Below are 17,003 nucleotides of genomic sequence, written 5' to 3'. Positions count from 1 at the left end.
AAACCATATATGCGGTTGTAGCAGGTAAACAAAGGCATTTATTTTAACATCTATTCTAACGAAGAAAGACCATCATAAGCTTCTGTATGTTTTGTTAAGTGCTTGCTTTCTATTGGAAGAAAAGTGTTCACAATTGCTGCACTGTTTCTATGTGTCATTTTTAACAGATTTCCAAAATCGTTAAAAACCAACACCTGATATTAAGATAGTCTACTTCTTACCAACACAACTGGTCCAACAATTCAGAACACTGACAATAAAACTCTGGGGAAATAATGTGGTGCTTTTATGCTTTTATTTAAAGAGTTAATTATGTGATGCAACATCTCTACAACTTATAAATACCACATAGTTAAATATATGCTGCGTTTGTAACATTTACTTTTAACTATCTTTACAACAAAGGCCATAATTATTGATACCCGTGGCAGATTTAGATTTAAAATTATATTCATTCAACAAACACGTTTTTTCTGATAGGAAATGAAACATCGATCACAAAAAAATAACAATGTAAAAGGAGTATCAACTTCAAGAAAAAAATAAATCTTTCCCTTTTATTTTATTTAAAGAAAAATTAGGTTTGATTATTCCAAACCTAAATCTGCATAGAGGAATACATAATTTCTGGCTTAACTGTATGTGTTACAGTGGACCCCGAGCTATGCAAATTTTCATCTCTCTACAAACCCGAATATAGCCGAGATTTCACAATGCTTACTTTGACTTTACAAGCATGTTGGAAATCATATAAACTGAGACAAAAGACCATTCAAATTGATCAGGTAAATCATTATTCAATAAGTAAAATAGACTTTGGTCAGAGGGCACCTCTGATAAAAAGTCTCCATAGTAAGATGGACATTGTGAGAATGAATATCTTCCCACATCTGCTATTTCTCTTTTACACCTGACATGTGGTGTGGAGGTATCAGAGAAACAAAGAAGGATTTCTCATTTTATATGGCAAGGGGAAAACCCACAAACCAATCTAAAAATCTGCAACCATCAAAAGATGAGGGCAGAATGTCCCTCCCACGTCTGGAGCTTTATTACAAAGCAACTTCAGTTCATACTCCCCTGGTGTAATGTGAGACCAAATGGAAACATCTATAACTTAATCAGCTAGATACTCCCTTACAGTCGTTATTAGGACGTACTTCTTTACATAAGAAACACTACGATAAATGAAATGACATGATAGAGGTAACTTTTATTATATGAGCTAAAGCTTAAAGTAGGTGGAATGGGACAGAGATTTTGAAAAGCAGCTTGAATAGCAGAAAGACCTGGATAGTATTACCTTATATACACCAGTGTCATTTCAACTGAAGCAAACCTAAAGACATCCTCCCAACTTTCAGGTTTCAGGTTTAAAGAAACATTTTAACTTTACCAACATGTTTCTTCTGACTGGAAGTAATAATACTGTTTTGAAGTTCTGACTTTAAAATGATTGCTGTAGTAACAACAAATGATTTTTCATTGACTATTGAGAAGGAAAAAACCATGCCACTTCATAATAAAAAAGTGAAACAAAAACAGAGAAATTGTTTAGCTTGTTTTTTTTCAAAATGTATCCCTCTTAACGTTGTTTTATTGAAACATGCCTGCCTCGCACTTAACCGTAAAGGAGACATTTAAATGCGTGGTTTCAAAACTTTATTCAAGCTTTAAAGGGGACGCTTAATGCAAAATCCACTTTTTTTAACCCTTAAATACATTTTGCTGTGTACTTGGAATCTGTAGAAATGCAGAAAAGTTAAATTTAGTCTATCTGGTTGCTGCCTAGGAAGGATTTAAAAACATACGCCCCCTTTAAGAAGCACTCTATCCAGAACATTACAATTAACAGGAAAAGGAAGCAACTATTCTGACAGAAGAATAGTTACATATATGTAAAACTAGTGTTGGAACCTTCACCTTTGCTCAGCGGAGAGAGTTTTTAAATATAACAAAATCAAATGTGGAAACTGATGGAGACGGTAAATATTCTAACTGAACTGAATTGCTTTGTTACAGCAGGAGCAAATCGTATTCATAATATTCTTCAGATTGCCTCTTTCTCAACATACTGCAAGGTGTTTTCATGACAAATTAGAAAAGTGTTTCATCAATTAGCATCTTTTAAACAGAATTTTACGTTTCCTAATGCCAGATTTAGAGTAGATGCAACTCTACGCTATCTATATTATTTGTATATCAACAAGAAAGGGATGAAAGCAAAAAAACTGTAAAAGCTTAAACAAGTTCAGCATTCAGATACGGTAAATGAAGACTAGAAAAATAATGTGTTTTGAAGAAAAACAGAATTGTATTTACTATTCGTTAGTGGGTCAGATTTCCTAAGGGGAAACAAATGTGTTTATCTGCAAAACATGAAGTAAAAAAGCTTTGCCACAAAGGCAGCAGTGCCATTAATTTGTTTGACAACATGAAATGCCATCAGCTGTTAAACAAAGGATGTTTCAAACTCTGCTTGTCCACCCACAGTACTGGAAAATGTGAAATGCATCTGTTGCAGATCAGATGGCTACCTTCTGGTTTGCAAAAAGAAAGTACACCATAGAGAGAAACCACATCTTCAGTGACCTAATACATCAACACACAAATGCCTTCTGTTGGTGTTTCTAAAAAATCCTGAGTTTAAGAATGTAATTAGGACGCCATAGTTCGAAGCACCATACAGTTTACCGTATAGTTCTTTTTCAAACCATACTGCTTTCATTTTACTATTTATTTTATAGGTTTTATAAAAGTAATTAAAACCCCTTAAAAATAGTCAAAGCTTGTATTGTAATATCACACTGATGCATGGTTACATTTAATTACACAGTGGTTCAGAACAGATGTGAAAATATCGAGATGCAAATTGTGTTTTGCAATTAAGCTCCTTTATTAGGATGTTAGTTACACTCCTGCCCCAATAACAGCACGTCCCGGCAGTTTTTCCTTTCAGTGACAAAACTAAAGCTCCCTTTAAACGGGCTTGGAAATTAGATGGAAAAACCATCTAACGTCTAACGACTTCATGCCGTTGCAACAGTTCATAACATTAAAGCCACCTCCTCTGATGTTCAGCAGAAAACACTCAGCACTTGTAGGTGTGGTGTCCTCATACTTCTCTGTCCCAAGCCCTCAATAAGTCAAGCCCAGATCTGTCAGAACCGCAACACACTGGGTAGTGCTGGCTGGGTGCAGCTCCTTTAGGAGCAAAGCAAGGTCACTGAACTACACACTGATGCACGATCAATCAGACGGATTAATGAAGCAGTACATGCTGACATGAGGAATATTGACACTCATTTTACATCTTGGTCCTGCAGTGCTCAAGAGGGCTTAAATAAAACAGGCCAGGGTAGGAGAAGCCAGGTACATCTGAACCTCATCTTTTATTTTATAAAGCATGAACAAGCAGAGCGTACGCAGGAAAGAGGAAAAGTAAGGATACATCTAAACGTAATTCTCCAATAGAGCAGGTGAACCTTATTACTTAAAGAAGAAATGCATATTATCTGAATCAAATATAATGTGCAACTTGACTTTCTTTTCTGTTTTGACCATTCTACTTCCATACTGCTGCTGCCTAAACTGAGGTAACTGGCAGGATAACATATGCTTTTAACATTAATCAGAGAAACTAAATTAACCTTACAGGAGCATTTTATAATAAAAGCATTACTCTGCAATTGCCTTGAAAAGACTGAAATGTTCAACATTGCATTGGAATCTGCTCCTTCAATTTTATTTCTAGTGTGCTGTATATCTTGTCTTTCACCTCGTTTTGCATTGACAGTTCATCTAGCCGCCCTTTACTCTCTTTTTCCCTAGAAATCTACTTCTCGTCTTTGATTTTAATCAGTTATACAATCAAACTGCTGGGAAGAACTTTATGACAGCCTAAACTAATGAAAACAAATACATTAATTAATTCAAGGTTGATCTATAAATGTGAACAGAATATACAGGGCCTTGCAAAAGTATTCATACCCACACTTTCAACTGTTATTTGATGCTATGAGCTTAAAGCTCATAGGATTTTTACAAAAAAGACAAATCCAAAAATGTTTCATATGATATATTAGGATATGTCTCAACCAGCTTTAAACATCTAGAGACTAGAGCTCATTCTTCTGTGTAAAACGCCATAGGTTCAGTTAGATTGGAAGGACAGCATCTTTGAACATTGATTTTTTCAAGTTTTGCTGCAGACTCTTAGTTGAATTTAGCTGTGGAGTTTGACAGAGCCACTCTGAAACATGAATAAACGTTGATTTAAATAAGCGTTCCCCGAACCCCAGAATCCGGTCCAAATCCGGACCCAGAGTGTTTTGTCCGTTACATGTAATTGATCGTGATATATATATATATATATACACATATACAGTACAGACCAAAAGTTTGGACACACCTTCTCATTCAAAGAGTTTTCTTTGTTTTCATGACTATGAATACTGTAGCTTCACACTGAAGGCACCAAAACTATGAATTAACACATGTGGAATTATATACTGAACAAAAAAGTGTAAAACAACTGAAAATATGTCTTATATTCTAGGTTCTTCAAAGTAGCCACCTTTTGTTTTGATTACTGCTCCACACACTCTTGGCATTCTGTTGATGAGCTTCAAGAGGTAGTCACCTGAAATGGTTTTCCAACAGTCTTGAAGGAGTTCCCAGAGATGCTTAGCACTTGTTGGCCCTTTTGCCTTCACTCTGCGGTCCAGCTCACCCCAAACCGTCTCGATTGGGTTCAGGTCCGGTGACTGTGGAGGCCAGGTCATCTGGTGCAGCACCCCATCACTCTCCTTCTTAGTCAAATAGCCCTTACACAGCCTGGAGGTGTGTTTGGGGTCATTGTCCTGTTGAAAAATAAATGATGGTCCAACTAAAAGCAAACCGGATGGAATAACATGCTGCTGCAAGATGCTGTGGTAGCCATGCTGGTTCAGTATGCCTTCAATTTTGAATAAATCCCCAACAGTGTCACCAGCAAAGCACCCCCACACCATCACACCTCCTCCTCCATGCTTCACGGTGGGAACCAGGCATGTAGAGTCCATCCGTTCACCTCTTCTGCGCCGCACAAAGACACAGTGGTTGGAACCAAAGATCTCAAACTTGGACTCATCAGACCAAAGCACAGATTTCCACTGGTCTAATGTCCATTCCTTGTGTTCTTTAGCCCAAACAAGTCTCTTCTGCTTGTTGCCTGTCCTCAGCAGTGGTTTCCTAGCAGCTATTTTACCATGAAGGCCTGATTCACACAGTCTCCTCTTAACAGTTGTTCTAGAGATGTGTCTGCTGCTAGAACTCTGTGTGGCATTGAACTGTTCTCTAATCTGAGCTGCTGTTAACCTGCAATTTCTGACTCTGGTGACTCGGATGAACTTATCGTCCGCAGCAGAGATGACTCTTGGTCTTCCTTTCCTGGGCCGGTCCTCATGTGAGCCAGTTTCTTTGTAGCGTTGATGGTTTTTGTGACTGCACTTGGGGACACTTTCAAAGTTTTCCCAATTGTTCGGACTGACTGACCTTCATTTCTTAAAGTAATGATGGCCACTCGTTTTTATTAGCTTCTTTTTTTCTTGCCATAATACAAATTCTAACAGTCTATTCAGTAGGACTATCAGCTGTGTACTGTATCCACCTCCTGCACAACACAACTGATGGTCCCAACCCCATTTATAAGGCTTGAAATCCCACTTATTAAACCTGACAGGGCACACCTGTGAAGTGAAAACCATTTCAGGTGACTACCTCTTGAAGCTCATCCACAGAATGCCAAGAGTGTGCGGAGCAGTAATCAAAGCAAAAGGTGGCTACTTTGAAGAACCTAGAATATAAGACATATTTTCAGTTGTTTCACACTTTTTTGTTCAGTATATAATTCCACATGTGTTAATTCATAGTTTTGATGCCTTTAGTGTGAAGCTACAATATTCATAGTCATGAAAATAAGACAACTCTTTTGAACTTTGAATGAGGTGTGTCCAAACGTTTGGCATGGTGGAACAGTTGGTAGCACTGTTGCCTTGCAGCAAGAAGGTCCTGGGTTCGAATCCGGGCCCGGGGTCTTTCTGCATGGAGTTTGCATGTTCTCCCCATGCATGCGTGGGTTCTCACCGGGTACTCCAGCTTCCTCCCACAGTCCAAAGACATGCCTCTAAATTGCCCTTAGGTGTATGAATGAGTGTGCATGGTTGTTTGTGTGTTGCCCTGCGATGGACTGGTGACCTGTCCAAGGTGTACCCTGCCTCTCGCCCATAGACTGCTGGAGATAGGCACCAGCTCCCTGCGACCCACAATGGAATAAGTGGTAGAAAATGACTGACTGACTATATATATATATATATATATATATATAGTGCACTTACACTAACCATAATCAGAGTTTGAAATTTAAATATCATGAAACCTTAAAATGTACTTTATTTTGAAAAACCAACATCGCCTTCCTGCCTGCGAAGATGCTACAGTTATTCGTAGAGGGAGGCGAAATAATTCCACATTCTTCGGTTCCTGCTGTGTTCCGTTCTGACCGACGGAGCAACTCCGTTGTTATGTTAATTTATGGTTCCAACATTCTCCGTGACTACTCTGAACGTCACCGTCGACGGGCCCGCTCTCCAACGTTTTCCGTCAAATTACGGAACAACTCCAATTTTCTGTTCCATTCTGGTCCATCTTGCTCCGTCCCGGTCAATCAATGTACTTCTCGCGCATGCTTTCTTCGGGCTCCAAGGAACTTGGAGTGGACGTATGTTGCATTTGAATGACAGTAATGTAGTTAATTTAATCAATTATTATATTTTTGTAAAATTAGTGTATTTGACCTTTATCCTTTACCTGCATTTGATGGTTAACTTGTGTGTTCTTCTATAAAAAGACACTATATGTTTTATCTGGGTTAGATCACAAATTAATCATCTATTTAGTACATACACAACATAATAACCAAAGGTCCAACTTTTGCTATCTGAAAGTATGGAAATAAATCAGGCAAGCAGAAAAAGAACAGGACAAAAAACGTCAATATTAAGGAACCATAACTCAAGCTGCAAATTGTCCTCAAAGAATCTCTACTCCAGCTTTTTGTTTCTAGGTCTGCACAGACACACAGGACTGCTACATGGGAAGATATGAGGAGGATGCAAATCATTCCACAAATCCAGAGCTTCACTTCAGCTTGGATTGTGAGTTTAACAAAATGCATGTGGGTTTAGGCTGCTGCAGCAAAACGTGTGCTGATATAATGGACTTATGTTTGCAAGGAGCTGCTTTGCTTCATTGTTTGGAACTGTGAAATATTTAACACTTATATACAAGATGTTACGAGGGCACCTAAAGACAGGACAATTAAAACGGGGGCTCTTAGCCCTTTTAACAGTCAAGTCCCGCTTATGAGAAGAAGTGACTATAGTGTATTTATTAGAATCTCATGATATAGTTGCTTTTAATATTTTTTACAACTTCTCAACAATTATCCCATCAATATTGCAACCATTTATTAAATTCATGGTAATATTGATAAGGGCAAGTCATTTACCTAACGGAGGTAAAATATGCAGGTACACTCCAGCTAATTTTTTTAAGCTTTAAAGGTTGCACATTGCATTTTAAATAAGCAATCAGCTGGGAACAAATCAACATCCCCCATCGCACGCATCAATCCTGCAGACGAAATAGGCAAAGCTACAAAATACAAAAATAAACATAACCTAACATAACAGCAAACTGTAAGCACATTCACATCTCTTCCCCAGATCCTGGTTGTATTTTCGATAGCAGGCACAGAACAATTGGTATCCTCCTTTAATCAGTGTGAGGATTAACCTTTTCTATCAATGATGCCTCTTCGTGCTAAACATGGAGTTGAGATTTAGGATTATACCTGGGAAGATGTGTTTCAGCTCATTATTGGGCTAAAATCCTCAGACCTGGATGACATGCCATAAATCACTGGCATTAAGTTACCATTAATGACTCAGTAATCCTTCAAATCTCCCTAAAGAAATGCAGCTCATCATGAGCCTTTCTGGAAATGAATGCATTTGAAGAGGTGACTACAATAATGATCCTGCATATTTTTATAGACAGCTTCTCCACTTCTGTGCAGAGCCTGATCCCCTAAACATTTAGATAAATGCCATAATGGTTCTTATTATTTCTGTATTGCCATTACAGAACTCATCAGACATCACTAAATAATGTGTGTCTCACAAATTCAAGCCAGCCCTATAATGAAAACAAGAAAGATGTATAGACTTTTAATGAGAAAATATTAGTTACTGTATTAGCATTATGCATAAATATTACACATTTACAGCTTATTATAGTTTACATTTGTTCCTTTCACAGGACCATGCACAATATGGAATATAAAGGGACACCGTGCATAAGCTCTGCATGGTGTGACGGTCAAATGAGGATTTGGATGCAATAAATATCTGTCTGCATGAGAATTTCCATTCCTATCTAAGAGCAGGGATTGGTTCACTTGAACTGTTGCTTAAAACAGTTTTCCCATTAGGGCAAAGTTGTCTTTCTGCATTTCTCTCTCTGTTCAGGCTGGAGTAAATTGTCTTGCACAAATCATGTTGACATATATAGTCACAATAAAAAATGAGGACACCCTTGGACAGGGACGGGTACCGAATTCGGTACTTTTATAAGTACCGACCAAATTCCGTTGGTACTACCAGTACAATATAAACAGCTGGATGTTGTTTTGATGTATTCATTAAAGTTTATAAAGAGAAATAAATATGTTAAATTGAAAGATTTTGTGATTTTATTATTAAACGAATTAACATTTATTACCAGAAAGCACACAAACGTACCAAAAACTGATACCGTTGACTACTGATACCGATTTCCAGATACAGAGTATCGGAACGTATTGGTTCAAATGTTAAAGGTACCTATCCTTACCCTTGGATAAGTTTGTCTTGTTAAAGCCTTAGATATTTAGTTTGGTGTGCTCCTGACTGCTGAAGCGAGAGTAAACACCATGAAGAGATCCAAAAATTTTACAGTGGCCTTCAGAAAGAAGATAATAGCAGCTAATGAGTCTGGTGAAGAATTTAAAGATGTCTCAAAAGATTGTTGAAATTAGCTGTACTGTACACAAAATGGTCTACATGTGGAAAACATTCAGCACAACTGCCAACAAGCCTAGATCTGACAATCTCAAGCACGTTCACCCTGAAAGCAGAGCATTTGATGCTAAAAGAAGTCTCCACAAAACTCTAAAGTGTCATAATGGGACCTACAGTAGGCTATTGCTACTGTCGATATGAAATTTCATGCCCGTACAATCAGAAAGAAAGTTTAACTTTCATTTAGGGATGTAAAAGGATGAAACCTTTGCTCTCTGGGGAAAAAAAAACATGCCAGCTCACCATCATACAATATTTCAGGAATTCTAGTGTATCAGGGGTGCTTAAGGAAAATGGGAGACAATCTGAAGTAGATCTGGACCCTTCAACATGACAATCGCCCAGAGCACCAGTAAATCCACCAAAGACTGGTTGAGAATTACAAATGGACAGTCTTGGGCAAAGTCAAAGCACAGATAGCACAGATATGATGCCATCAAGATGTTGTGGGGTGACGTAAAATGGGCTGTACATTCACCCCTCATCCCACACATTAAAGTGAGGAGTGGGTCAAACTCTCTTCAGACTGATGTCAGAGACTGGTAGATGGCATCTCTGGTAGAAGTGTCTCAGTGAAGTTGTTTTGACCAAAATGGTTAGGACAAGTGCCATTAAATAATTTTCTTTTCCAGAGACAAAACATATTTCATTAAGCACTGATATGTAAACATTTGTTAAAATCCCTTCAAAATATCTTGAGCATACATTTTTGGCCTGTTAAACATGAATAGGCTGCTTACAGGCATCAAAGTATGCCAAGGTTTTAAAAAGTTCCCGTTTCAAAATAGAGTTTTCTCCTGCTATTTAAAGCATATAGTAACACAGCACAGCCCCTCCCCTACATATTGCTATGCTCTGCCTTTCACCTGGTCAAGGAGGCTCCTACACTTTCCCCTCACTTCCTATAAATATGAATCTGGCTGTTTGGAAATATGTCCGATCGTAAAAAACAGACATGCAGTCACAGTGTTTAAACTGAAGGAGCACCACTCATCCTTTTTAACAAAGTAATGCAGTGTAAAAACTACAGTTTGTTTTAATTTATAAATAGCAGAACAGCAAAAATGTACTGGTCCTTCTCAAAATATTAGCATATTGTGATAAAGTTCATTATTTTCCATAATGTCATGATGAAAATTTAACATTCATATATTTTAGATACATTGCACACTAACTGAAATATTTCAGGTCTTTTATTGTCTTAATACGGATGATTTTGGCATACAGCTCATGAAAACCCAAAATTCCTATCTCACAAAATTAGCATATCATTAAAAGGGTCTCTAAACGAGCTATGAACCTAATCATCTGAATCAACAAGTTAACTCTAAACACCTGCAAAGGATTCCTGAGGCCTTTAAAACTCCCAGCCTGGTTCATAACTCAAAACCCCAATCATGGGTAAGACTGCCGACCTGACTGCTGTCCAGAAGGCCACTATTGACACCCTCAAGCAAGAGGGTAAGACACAGAAAGACATTTCTGTACGAATAGGCTGTTCCCAGAGTGCTGTATCAAGGCACCTCAGTGGGAAGTCTGTGGGAAGGAAAAAGTGTGGCAGAAAACGCTGCACAACGAGAAGAGGTGACCGAACCCTGAGGAAGATTGTGGAGAAGGGCCGATTCCAGACCTTGGGGGACCTGCGGAAGCAGTGGACTGAGTGTGGAGTAGAAACATCCAGAGCTACCGTGCACAGGCGTGTGCAGGAAATGGGCTACAGGTGCCGCATTCCCCAGACCTGGGCTACAGAGAAGCAGCACTGGACTGTTGCTCAGTGGTCCAAAATACTTTTTTCGGATGAAAGCAAATTCTGCATGTCATTCAGAAATCAAGGTGCCAGAGTCTGGAGGAAGACTGGGGAGAAGGAAATGCCAAAATGCCAGAAGTCCAGTGTCAAGTACCCACAGTCAGTGATGGTCTGGGGTGCCGTGTCAGCTGCTGGTGTTGGTCCACTGTGTTTTATCAAGGGCAGTGTCAATGCAGCTAGCTATCAGGAGATTTTGGAGCACTTCATGCTTCCATCTGCTGAAAAGCTTTATGGAGATGAAGATTTCATTTTCAGCATGACCTGGCACCTGCTCACAGTGCCAAAACCACTGGTAAATGGTTTACTGACCATGGTATCACTGTGCTCAATTGGCCTGCCAACTCTCCTGACCTGAACCCCATAGAGAATCTGTGGGATATTGTGAAGAGAACGTTGAGAGACTCAAGACCCAACACTCTGGATGAGCTAAAGGCCGCTATCGAAGCATCCTGGGCCTCCATAAGACCTCAGCAGTGCCACAAGCTGATTGCCTCCATGCCACGCCACATTGAAGCAGTCATTTCTGCAAAAGGATTCCCGACCAAGTATTGAGTGCATAACTGTACATGATTATTTGAAGGTTGACGTTTTTTGTATTAAAAACACTTTTATTTTATTGGTCGGATGAAATATGCTAATTTTGTGAGATAGGAATTTTGGGTTTTCATGAGCTGTATGCCAAAATCATCCGTATTAAGACAATAAAAGACCTGAAATATTTCAGTTAGTGTGCAATGAATCTAAAATATATGAATGTTAAATTTTCATCATGACTTTATGGAAAATAATGAACTTTATCACAATATGCTAATATTTTGAGAAGGACCTGTATATTTGATGCAACAAACACTTGAACACTACTACTAAATGCAGAAGTTGTTTATTCCATAAGTTAAAGCTAAAGTTGGTGTATCCGATTCAAAATGATAAACAAAAGTTGTAATATTATTTTAACTTCAAATATTATTATATTTTATTATTTTACCAGCATGAGTAATATGTGTTGCTTTTCTGTTTCAAATGAAGACAATTAGACCATGTTACACATTTTTATTCAAATTTTTGGTGCAGATACAATAAAAGTATTTTTCTACTGAATGTTATCAGACTGTAAGAATCTCATACTGGCTAATAGAAAGAGAAAGAGCCTAGTGATTAAATTAAAATTAGAAACTGTTTTTTTTGCAAATAGATCATACCTTTTGATTTCATTACATAATTGAAAGTAATGCTGATATTATTTTACTTTGGATTTTACACAATCTGGTGAAGTACATTTCTTTTCGTACTGACATTAACTGACAATATTTTGGGTATATTAATAAAAACTAACTACCTTATAAATCTCAGCCTTATTTTATAGTACCTGCATACTGCGGAATATGCATAATTAAAACCTGAACCTCTCGAACTAAATTTAGACTGCTCTAAGTTAAGGCAACTTCAAGTAAACAACTGAAAGCAAATAAGATGAATAGCTTCAGTCCTTAAATCCTGCCTAAATGCATAACAGCAACAAGTGGAACAGTAGAACAGACAGGACACGTCTCATTGTTTTTGTAAACCAACGTTGTATGCGCTAATATTACTGTTCTGACAAAAACCTCAATAATACATTTATATTTTACTGGCAAATCAAATCCCACCATTAAGCCTCATGCGATAGAAACATTAACGCTCACAGGAAGGACACCTCAAACAAGAATCTTTCATAGCTATAGTCTTTTTCTGTCGGTGTGGCCATTTGGCTTAGCTGTATAAAAGAATGAGTGAGGAAGAGAGCTTTAGACTGCGCTCCATCTTAAGCCGTATGTTTAGTTTTAATGATTTTGGCTGAATGCCTAAACGTAGGCTTAGACATCTTCTAAACGTCACTGTCAGAAATACAATATGTTTCCCAATCATGTTAGACCAGGTTTGACTAGCCTCTCAACACTCTCCAAGAAGTGAGTTATTCATTATGACATTAGACATTATGTGGACCGACACAATGTAGTGTATAATTGTAAATGCTAAATAGTTTCTACAGTGGATTAACAATGTTTTGCAAAAGTATAAAATTTGCCATGTTAAAAACAACAACCTCAAAGCTTTCTTTTAGGATTTTATGTAATAGACCAAATAGTTTTCTTTTTTTTTGCAAATAAAAATCAGAAAAGTGTGGCATGCTTTTGCATTCAGTGCCCTTTAATCAATGCTTTGTAGAATCACCGTTCACGGCAATTTGAGTTGCATGTCTTTTAGGGCATGTCTCTACCATATTTGCACATCACGAGAAATGTTTGCCCATTCTTCTTTTGGGAAAATATTTCAAAATCACCTGCTGGACAGAGAGCATCTGTGAATATCAATATTGAAATCTTGCCACACATTGTCAATTAAATATAGGTCTGTACTCTGATACTGCTTTGATCTCAACTCTAAATTCTGTTGTAGTTCTGAATGTATGTTTAATGTCGTTGTCCTGCTTGAAGGTGAACCTCCACACAATTCTCAAGTCTTTTGCTGCCTCTAACAGGATTTCTTCCAGGATTAGGCAAAGCAAGGCATGTATAGCACCATTCTTCCGCAAGGAAATGCAGAGTGCTTTGCAGAAAAAGACAGAAGCAGAGGTAAAAACATCACATTCAAAACAAGAAATACATTGCCAAGAGAACATTAGCAACAAAATAAAGCATCAGCATACAGAACTGTGCTGGATTTACAGAGGGGAGAACAGGTATTTGATACACTGTAGATTTTGCATTGTCTTTGTCTTTAATTTTTATCATAGATACTCTTCAACTACGAGTGACTGAATCTAAAACAAAAATCCAGAAAATCACATTGTGTAATTTTTTTAGTAAAAGTTTGCATTTTATTGCATGACATAAATATTTGATCACCTAACAACCAGTAAGACTCTCACAGGCCTGTTGGTTCTTCTTTACGAAGCCCTTCTCTTCTCCACTCATTACCTGTATTAACTGCACCTGTCTGAACTTGTTATCTGTATAAAACACACCTGTCCACACACTCAATCAATCAAACAAACTCCAACGTCTCCACAATGACCAAGACCAGAGAGCTGTGGAAGGACATCAGGGATAAAATAGTAGACCTGCACAAGGCTGGGATGGACTACAGGAAAATAGCCAAGCAGTTTGGTGAGAAGGCAACAACTGTTGGCACAATTATAAGAAAATTGAAGTTCAAGATGATGGTCAATCTCCCTCAGTCTGGCGCTCTATGCAAGATCTCACCTCGTGGGTCTTCAATGGTTATGAGAAAGGTGAGGGATCAGACCAGAACTACATGGCAGGACCTAGTCAAAGACCTGAAGGGAGCTGGGACCACAGTCTCAAAGAAGGCCATTAGTACCACACAACGCCGCCATGGATTAAAATCCTGCAGCACACACATGGTCCCCCTGCTCAAGTCAGCGCCTGTCCAGGCCCGTCTGAAGTTTGCCAAAGACCATCTGGATGATGCAGAGGAGGAATGGGAGAAGGTCATCTAGTCTGACGAGACAAAAATAAATCTTTTTAGTTTAAACTCCAGTCGCCATGTTTGGAGGAGGAAGAAGAAGGATGAGTACAACCCCAAGAACACCATCCCTACCGTGAAGCATGGAAGCGGAAACCTCATTCTTTGGGGATGCTTTTCTGCAAAGGGGATAGGATGACTGCACCGTATTAAGGGGAGGAAGGATGGGGCCATGCATCTGGAGATCTTAGCCAACAACCTCCTTCCCTCAGTAAGGGTACTGAAGATGGGTCGTGGCTGGGTCTTCCAGCATGACAACGACCCGAAGCATACAGCCAGGACAACTAAGCTCCGTAAGAAGCATCTCAAGGTCTTGGAGAGGCCTAGCCAGTCTCCAGACCTGAACACAATCGGAACTCTTTGGAGGGAGCTGAAAGTCTGTATTGCCCAGCGACAGGCCCAAAAACCTGAAGGACATGAAGATCTGTATGGAGGAGTGGTCCCTGCTGCAGTGTGTGCAAACCTCGTCAAGAACTACAGGAATCGTCTGATATCTGTAATTGCAAACAAAGGTTTCTGTACCAAATATGTTTTTCTGATGTATCAAACACTTGTCATGCAATAAAATACTAATTATTAAAAAATCACAATATTTTCTGGAGTTTTGTTTTAGATTCTGTCACTCAGTTGAAGAGTACCTATGATTTAAAAAAAAAAAAAAAAAACTTGTGCATGCTTTGCAAGTGGGAAAACCTATAAAATCGGTAGTGTCACACTATAGCTCCAATCATCATGCCATTGACTCGAACCAGTTTCCCTGTGCCTGCTGAGAAAAGCAACATTTTGCATGCTTGCTGCATCCTCTACATCACTTTTGGAGGCTACTAGGTGATCTCGGAGGGTAGAAAAATTGCAGAATTTTATTTATCAGACTACATTGAGCTGGATGCATATGCATGCCACACTTCAGATTTTTATTTGTTAAAAAAAACATGGAGGAAAAATGATTTTTTTTTTTTTTTTTACTAATTATGCACTACTTTGTATTGGAGTGTGAGATAAATGTCCAATAAAATAGGTTCGTGGTTGTGGAACAGTTCAAGAGGTATGAATACTTTTGCAAGGCACACAACAAAACAATTTTTTAAAAGACATTTCTAGATTCCTATTCTAATAACATGCAGAGCTTTAACTGTCGTCTTCGTATGCTCCTACTTTCTGACACCCTGCAAAGAGAATTTGTTTGTAACCTCCAACTACACAACTTCCTAACAAGCTTTTAATATGCAAAAACAATTTCTCTCAACACTTAGCAGCTACATAACTTACTCTGATATTTATTGTAAAACAGTGAGAACTTCAACGGGACAACTTCTACTGAGATACACAGTGGCTCTAACGCTATGATCAGATTACTTAACACAAAGTGTAAAATGAAATATGGCAGAAAAGTAGTTTAAACACAATTTGTAGTTATGAAACTTCGTAAACAAGAAAGTTTTTGTTTAAAATTATACAACAATTCCATGTAACCGCCGTTTATTTAATTCAAACTCAACGTTAGCGCCGAGGAAGTGACACAAGAATGCAAATATGAGAAAAAAAAAAAAGTACCTTGCCAAGGCGTGTGTCGTCTCTCATGCCCTCTGAGCTTCGGTAAAGTTTCCTGCAAACGTATTTTTAATGTGAAGTTTGTGGTTCATCGCTACGTCCAGTTACCAAAGTCAACATCTCGGTTAGCAACGAGACCTGTCAAACAATGGCGGAGCCAAGTACGGCAAGCGGAAGGTCCACACGTGCTTCTCGATGACGTTGTGTTTTGGTTGGTTTGTTTTCTGTGCGTCACGTCAGTAAAGACGTACTATCAAAATAAAAGCAGAAGTACAGTTCTAGCTTTCCTAGAACTGGTAACCATGGTTCTTTTCCATCATTTTTATTTAAATTAATAGGTATTTTTATTATTGTCAGTCACAAATGACATTAACAGGAATTGCATGTACAAAATTAACACATATAAAACACATTAAAGTTAACTCACTTTTAACAGGAAACAAACGCCTTGATCAGACTTAAGTGTCACAGCTCAATACATAAACTAGTCGTTGAATAAATATGTAGTTTTAAATATTTACATGTTACAGTTTAAATATTGATTAAAATACCTATATATAGCTTAAAATATGTGTTATTTAAATGATTAATTTTCTAAATTAATTAAAGTTTTAATAATCTATAAATACATAACAAAAACTTTAAATGTGAAAATAACTCATAACATTTGTATTTATTATACAATGTAAGCATATAAGATTATTGAGGTGTTTATTTATTTAACTCTTAGTCCTGTCTTTCAGCAAGTGTTAGATTTATCTTTCACTCCTACCTTTCAAAGTACAGTATACATGGGGACTAAACAAGTTTACTGGTCTCCAGTTAAGTTTAATGAACTAAACTTATATAGGGCTTTTCCAGTCATACGACCACTCAAAGCCCTCGAGACTAGAGCCACATTCATCCAATCTCAAATTCATATACGCAGATCAAAAGGCAACTTAAGGCAAAGTACGTTG

General features: G+C 38.0%; 1 protein-coding gene across 10 annotated transcripts in view; it reads right to left on the bottom strand.

The window, feature by feature from the left end:
- enox2 (ecto-NOX disulfide-thiol exchanger 2) overlaps positions 1 to 16,254 on the bottom strand; it is a 251,385-nt gene extending 235,131 nt beyond the window's left edge. For all 10 annotated transcript variants that reach the window (XM_047354595.1, XM_047354597.1, XM_047354593.1 and 7 more), the window contains exon 1: positions 16,048 to 16,254. The gene's annotated coding sequence lies outside the window, so the exon portion shown is untranslated. The remainder of the gene's footprint in view (positions 1 to 16,047) is intronic.
- Positions 16,255 to 17,003: the final 749 nt, after the last annotated feature.

This window comes from Girardinichthys multiradiatus, chromosome 23, assembly GCF_021462225.1.
Source record: "Girardinichthys multiradiatus isolate DD_20200921_A chromosome 23, DD_fGirMul_XY1, whole genome shotgun sequence".
Taxonomy (NCBI): Eukaryota; Metazoa; Chordata; class Actinopteri; order Cyprinodontiformes; family Goodeidae; genus Girardinichthys; species Girardinichthys multiradiatus.
Note: the sequence above shows the minus strand (reverse complement) of the source record. Positions and strands in the feature narration are given on the sequence as shown.